We start from the raw sequence: 5,726 nt of genomic DNA, 5'->3' as shown, positions 1-5,726 counted from the left end.
TCAATATGCAGTTGAACATTTGAACGTCGGGCTAGGTCACTTATTTCGACGTCTAAGACAGGTGCAGGTAATTGACATGATGTAATTTATTTATTTACATTATTATTATTATTATTATTATTATTATTATTATCATAGTAGTAGTAGTAGTAGTAGTAGTATGGGCATGATGACATATTTTGTGATTAAACATTATTTTTGAATAAAAGTAATATTTTTGTTTGTTTACATTTTTGTTTTTCTCTTTTAAAATAGTGTTATTCTGTTTATTACAACAATAAAGGTGTAGCCTTTGGGGGAAGGGGGGGGGGTGTTACAGTCAACGCCATGGTGATTGGCTGAGGCATTGCGTCATCAACGTACATCAAAAGAGCCACTCCCATTGGCCCAGGTGTTTCTCTACGGTGAAAGCAAATGGCCGCTCGGCTCTGTGCACCTTCGACCTCTACAACAACCTACACAGCAATCCGAAAATCAGCGTCGTCCACTAAATTGCAGGTAAGTTCGGTCAGCACATAGACCCATAAGTTAATTTTATGTTCATTTATGCATTTATAGCGTTTGCCGTTTTAGCTTTATGCCTCAAACCTGTTGTTGCTACAATTAGCATTACATCTGCTAACGTTAGCTTTTGAACACGACCAATTTTGTTTAACGTACAACGAAACCGGCGAAAAATAAATACATGGAGTGAAGCGCTGGAGCCGTGGGCCATTACACGACCGTTATCGGCAACAGGCCTCCAGTGTTAACGAGCAGGAGGGCCATTGTGTTGAGCTGGGGAGCGGCCGGGTGTTAGCAGCGGATGCTAACCGCTAACGCTAGTCGAAGTTGGCATCGAGCTACCTCACAACACAGCCATCTTTCTTGTTACTGGTCGAGGCTTTATTTGTCGGTGACAGCCGGTTATGGGTCCGCGGCTCCAGCGCTTATTTCTTTTTCTTTGACGTGCTGCTGCTGAGATAGACAGAGAGAGAGAGAGATTAGCACTTGCTAACACCCGGGACAGCTAATGGGGCTAGCAGCACAGACCAATATAAAGGCGGCGGGGGGGCGCTTCAGACACAGCCACGTAGGTTTGCAGCCAAATGTTTAACAATTTAGTGCAGTGGAGTACTGTATTGTAAAGTGTTAGTAAGGTGTTTCTAAATCCTTCTTATGCTTTTGTCAGGTGGTGTTTGGTCCTCTTTTGAACGTGAGTGAGGTGTCTACAGATGGCTATGAAAATGAGACAATGGCGGAAACGCCAAAGAGACATGGATGAACTTCTGCGTCATGACAGCGAAGATGAACGTCGGAGCTAACCTTTTTTTTTTTTTTTACACGTTTGTATATACTGCCTGCTGTTGTATTGTCAACTGACGTCTGCAATTAAAAATTGGTGACAAAACAGTCAGGATTTGATTGTGATTTATTATAACGTGACTGTAGAAACGTGTCAAGAAGGTAGGAAACTGTTTTCCTGTACCAGCTAATTTTACTGTAGCGTCATTTGGTTATGCATAGGAACTAAACCAGTAAAAAAAAAAAAAAAAGAGTAATATGAGTTATAATTTGACGTAGAAAAGACGTCCACAACGACCATATTTGGACTAGAAATGGCCCCTGCACGGCGGTACTGTGGACGTCATAAATGGACGTCAAGTATACGTTGAAAGAAAGACGTCGTCTGGAGTAACAGTCTGCACCTTGAGGTGACCAAAATTAGACGTGCAAAAATGACTTGGAAAAGACGTCGTTTGGACGTCTCTTTGCGCAGTGGGTAAATCCCTAAATCACTGACAAGATCACAGTTCTGTTTTGAATGGCTCGCCACAACTATCGAGCTTCCCTTCTACCTTTACAGAACAGGAAGAGTCCCAGCAGAAGGAGTCTTCATGCAGATCTTGGAAACAGGAATTCATACAAAGAAAAAGACCTGCCAGAGGCTCAAGCATCATATATACACACACACTTCGGCACAATGCAGATCACACGACTCTCATCAGTCTAGGTCCCGGTTCTCCCTCGTTTCCGTCACAAACACAAGGTCCACTTAATCCATGCGCGGCAAAAACGGTTTTGCTTTCGGCTCCGATGATAACAGTGACAAAGGCGTTGGAATATCTGACTCTCTTTCCCAAAAACAATAATATCTGCAGTGAAAGATTAGCATGCAGCCACCTTGACGCCGGTCTGGCAGAGAGAGGAAAAAAAACGCACGTCGACACACACATACACCCTGACGGCGTCTGATTGTTACATCATGTGAACTCCTCATGTCACCTGGATCTTATACACTTTGAGAAGGCATATTCGCCACACTTGAAATGAAATACCCTTTTTAACAGATATAAATAACCTAATTAATTTAATTAATAATTTTTATTTCTTTGACATATTTAAAATGTTAATCATAAATCCTATGTATTCCTTCTATGTATAACTATTTTAAATCATATTATTAATTATTAATTATTATTTATTGATTAATTATTATTATTCAATAAATTAATTTATTTCACCAACAACCCGATAAACTGGACTACTAATAAGGGCCTAGTAACCTGGGTTACACCCTCCCCCTCTTAAAGGTGTGTATGCCCCATTACATCCACATGACCATAAACTGGCCTAGGGGTTACTTGGGGAGTGTCTGCATAGCTGTGGTTCTGGAGTGCATCTGCAAAAGCAAGGTTGAGGCCTTGGAACAGTGACTGGACTAAAGACAGTAAGGGATTTCCCAGTTGACCATACTGTAGCCGTTCAGGTTGTTCTCTCTGCCTCTGGGAACGTCTGGGAATAGTGTCACTCTCACTCTCTCCCATGATGACTGAAGAGGTTGCTCTTCTTCCAGATGTCCCAGCTACTGTTCCCTCATTGGTCCTGTCCACTGACACTTCCTCACAAGGTTCATTGACAAAGCATCCTTCGTCCCTGCTGCTGTCACTGAACGACAGGTCTGCAAAAACAGGAAGGTTTTTTATTCATAATGTTTGGTTCTGAGGGAGACTCCAAACTCTGCTGGACAGGTAAGGTTTCATCCTCTTGTATTGAAATGTCAGAGGGTGCGTCCTGAGAATTTCCAAACAGAGCTCTTCTCACTTTGGGGGGATCAGTTTCTCTGTGCTCTGAGGTGACCTCAGCCTCTGTATCAACAACTGCTGAGTTTCCTTCCCATCCAGAACAGTTTGATCTGTCAGAGCTTGGCTCATTTGAGGTCCTATCTCTGAGAGCTAGAGGTTTCTCTGATTTGGGTGGAATGATCTCCACAGGTACCCACTGTACTGTCTCTCTTTCAGGTGCACGTCTCTTTTCTCTGTCTTGTTGCTCTATGATTAAAGTCTTTGTCTTTTCTTCCAAGTCAACAGGAACAGGAAACATACCAACTGAAGACAGGGTTGGTTGTTTTGTCTCTCCGAGATGTCTCTCCCTATACGGTACTGTCTCTGGCCAGGTCAGAAATCTTGTTTCAATAAGGTCAGTGTTCAGCATCTCTGCAGGTGAGTAATAAAAGTAGTCTTCTGTCTCTGAATTATCATCTACCACCTCAGACTCATCTGTGACTTCCATTCTTGACTGTCTCCTTGTTTTAGGTCTGTTGATAGTCTGCTTGGGAGGTTGCTTGGACTCAGCCACAGGTTTCGCTCAGCTGTCTTTGAAGCATTCTCTGTGGCGACTCGGTAGCTTTCCTCTAGGCGGCCCTTTAAGTCATGCACATACTGGGAATGTGACTTGGATTGGCTGCTTACAGGTAGACCAAACGCCAAATCAACTGGCAGCCGAGGTTGTCTGCCAAACATTAGTTTCTCAGGGACTGAACCCAGTAACAACACTCCGTGTGCAGTTATAGGCGTGCACTAGAGGCTTAACAAACTCCCTCCAATGAGACTTGTCCTTGTTTTCCAGAGTGCCCAACATCTGGAGGAGGGTTCGAAATAATGATGATAAGGGGTAGTCCTGACCTTCTGAATGCCAGCGATGGAGCACAGTTCTTTTATGGTGCGAGATTCGAAATCTGAACCCTGGTCACTCAGAAGTTTCTCTGGAAATCCATAGTGCACCAGAAAGTTCTCCCATAAGCACTTAGCCACAGTCTGCGCCTTCTGGTTTCGAGTCGGGATCGCGACTGCGTACTTAGTTAAATGGTCTGTCAGCACCAATATATCCTTCGTGTTGCTCCGATCAGGCTCCATCAAGAGAAAATCCATGCAGACCAGCTCGAGGGGTCTGCTGGTCTTGATGTTACACAAGGGAGCTGCCCTCTCAGTTGGAGTCTTCCGGCGCACACAACGCTCACACATCTTGATTCTCTGCTCTACATAGGCAGACATTTTAGGCCAATAGAACTATGACCTCACGAGGTCGAGGGTCCGCTCTATGCCTAGGTGACCCAAAGTCCAGTTGGTAGCACTAGCTGGTGTGTGACTTGTCCATGTTCTTGTCGTGCTCTGTATAACACTCCATCTCTTAGCTCTAGACACTTCCATTCTCGGAGCCACAAAACAAGGTCTGGAAGCTCTTGTCTCAGGGAAGGAGAGGGCATGTCTCCAGACTCCTTGTGCTCAATGACAACTCTGAGATCAGGGTCATCTCGTTGCTTTGCTCTTATCTCCTTTTCCGTCCAATGACCGATAACAGGGAGTCCATGATCATCTTTCCGTTGGAAACCACTGGGCAGAGCATCAGAATAGATGGCAAGAGACTCATCCAGTGCAACTGATGGATTTGGACATGTGGAGTTTTTATGAGACCACTCAACATCATGCCTCTCACAGATGGTCCCGACTGCATCCGGAAGAACAACATCTGGAGTCTCCTGATCCTTCAGGTAATGTAAAGTGAACCTTTCACGTTCTTTCCTCGACACAGCATCATCTTGGATGCCATGTTGTCAACGAGAAAGTCCGTCTGCGTCTTGATTCTGAGTTCCTGCTCTATACTGGAGCTTGAACTTGTGTGTCGATAGAGCTGACAACCACCTGTAGCTTGTGGCACCACTTCAGGAGTGTGGCTTTTCGCCTTTATCAGCCCAAGAGCTTCAGTCCTTGCCTGCTTTTGTCGTACTTCAAGGATTTTCAGGACTACTCTGTAGCCAGGAAGGAATGACCGAGGGCGACAATCATGTCTTTCAACATAGTTGGAATAGAGAACATCTAACGAATTTGTGCCAATGAGGATTTGGGGCACACTGTTCACATCAGGGACAACCAACACTTACATAGGGACCTCAGTCTCTTTGCCCAAGAACTCTTCTGGAAACATCAGGTTGAGTTCTACATACCCAAGGTAAGGCACGGCCTCTCCATTGGCTCCTTCTATTTGCAGGTCTACATCCAAAAGATCATCCAACGATTTCAAGGAATGATGGGACAGGTGAGTCTGGAAGAATGACAGCGGGATAGTGGTCACCTGAGATCCCGTATCTAACAGGCAGTTAACTTTGTGGCCTTCAATAGTGACTTGCGCAGTGTATTTTGTTCCAACCAGCTTTGGTGGCAATATGGTGGAAGTGGTGTTAGCATTACCACACTTGCTTGCCACTCTCTTTGTTTTTCAAGGACGTTAGTCAGTCTTTTAGTCCCTGTCTGCCCTGCAACAGGGGCTTCTAGTAGATTAGCTGCTGGATGCCAGTGTTGCCATTCTGCTGATCCCATTGCCGTTGTTTCTCTTTAAGCAGCTGTCTCTTTTTCTGAACCAGAAGGGGATTTGGTTCACTCGCACAGTTGACTGTAATGTGAGCGTCT

General features: G+C 44.6%; 1 long non-coding RNA gene across 1 annotated transcript; it reads left to right on the top strand.

Moving 5' to 3' along the window:
• Window positions 1-318: 318 nt before the first annotated feature.
• LOC311273519 lies at window positions 319-1,392 on the top strand. Its single transcript, XR_014624674.1, has 2 exons — window positions 319-498; window positions 1,172-1,392. It is a non-coding gene; the product is annotated as an uncharacterized lncRNA (long non-coding RNA).
• The last annotated feature ends 4,334 nt before the right edge of the window (window positions 1,393-5,726 follow it).

Source organism: Pagrus pagrus (genome assembly GCF_965226575.1).
Source record: "Pagrus pagrus genome assembly, chromosome: 18".
Lineage (NCBI taxonomy): Eukaryota > Metazoa > Chordata > Actinopteri > Spariformes > Sparidae > Pagrus > Pagrus pagrus.
This window is presented reverse-complemented; position numbering and strand designations above follow the sequence as displayed.